The 1,141-nt window shown below is 38.6% G+C and overlaps 1 long non-coding RNA gene across 1 annotated transcript; it reads left to right on the top strand.

The window, feature by feature from the left end:
- The first annotated feature begins 400 nt into the window (after nucleotides 1-400).
- LOC107938725 (uncharacterized) lies at nucleotides 401-825 on the top strand. Its single transcript, XR_001694960.2, has 3 exons — nucleotides 401-465; nucleotides 580-703; nucleotides 779-825. It is a non-coding gene; the product is annotated as an uncharacterized lncRNA (long non-coding RNA).
- The last annotated feature ends 316 nt before the right edge of the window (nucleotides 826-1,141 follow it).

The following is a 1,141-nucleotide window of genomic DNA, read 5'->3' as shown; positions in this document are numbered from 1 at the left end:
TTTACAAAATTACTAAAATACCCTTGGTTTGTAGATTTACCAAAGCACCCTTATAGGATGAAATGACTAAAATACCCCTAATAGGTAAAAAGACCGTAAAGCCCCTATAGGGTAAAGTGACCGTAATACCCTTGTATGGTAAAATGACGAATATGCCCTTATGTTCCGTATGACTGATGTGCTTAGGATTTACATATATTGATATTGGAATAGTTAAGTTTGAGTGACAGGTGGTGGTTATCGTAGGTGATTGATTATGGAAACGTTTTAACTTCAACCCGTAACAGGTGTGTACTAACCCTCGTAATAGCTTAGATTAATATTTGCTGAAAAGCCAAAAGCTTCATATTTTAGTGATTCAGGAATTAATATTTAGATCTATTTTCTACGCATGTTTAAGTTGGATTCACAACAGATATGGGGTAGGAAGGTATTTGGAACGTTCTCCAACGAGTAGATCTCTTGGTAAGTATTCGAACCTTCTTTCCATTTGTATCTTGTGGTTTAAGAAAAGCTGAAAACCCCTCTGTCGACTAAGGCTAAAAGGGTTTTTGGTGTTATTTGGTTTGTTGGTGCTAGTGAGGATTAAAGGCTACCGATTGAGGAGTGTGTGAAAAGCTTGGATCATCGGAGTGACTAAATCTAGTCATCAACTTCGGCAAAGTTATGAACCCAAGGGCCATTGTGGATGGTGGCCGAATGTGTAAGTGATGATAATAGGTAGTTTTCGATTTGGTTTAATATTAACATGGTCTAATCTATAAGTGGTTGATTATAGGAGAAATCGCATAGGAGATCTCGTCAAGGAATATCGCAAATCAGGTGTGTAACGAACCCTTTTCATAAGCTTAAAGCGATAAATGCCGAAAAGCCAAAATGCCGAAATTCTGGCATTTCGAGGACTCGTGAGCAAGCGAACGCTCATTAGTTAGTTAGATTCGTTGAGATGATGATCAGGAACATTGGAAACGGTAAGAACGTGATTTTTGGCATTCACGGTAAGTTGGGCCTCGAGGGGCTGCAATAGGGCCCAATAGGCTTTCGGGCCCATTTGGGTAAAATTGGTAGAAAATGGAAATCTGTTAAATTGCATGTTAAGACTGTTAATACTGTTTTGGATATAGGCTAAATGGGTCTAGAT

Source organism: Gossypium hirsutum, chromosome A12 (genome assembly GCF_007990345.1).
Source record: "Gossypium hirsutum isolate 1008001.06 chromosome A12, Gossypium_hirsutum_v2.1, whole genome shotgun sequence".
Taxonomy (NCBI): domain Eukaryota; kingdom Viridiplantae; phylum Streptophyta; class Magnoliopsida; order Malvales; family Malvaceae; genus Gossypium; species Gossypium hirsutum.
The sequence above is the reverse complement of the archived record's forward strand: the minus strand, read 5'-3'. Positions and strand labels throughout refer to the sequence as shown.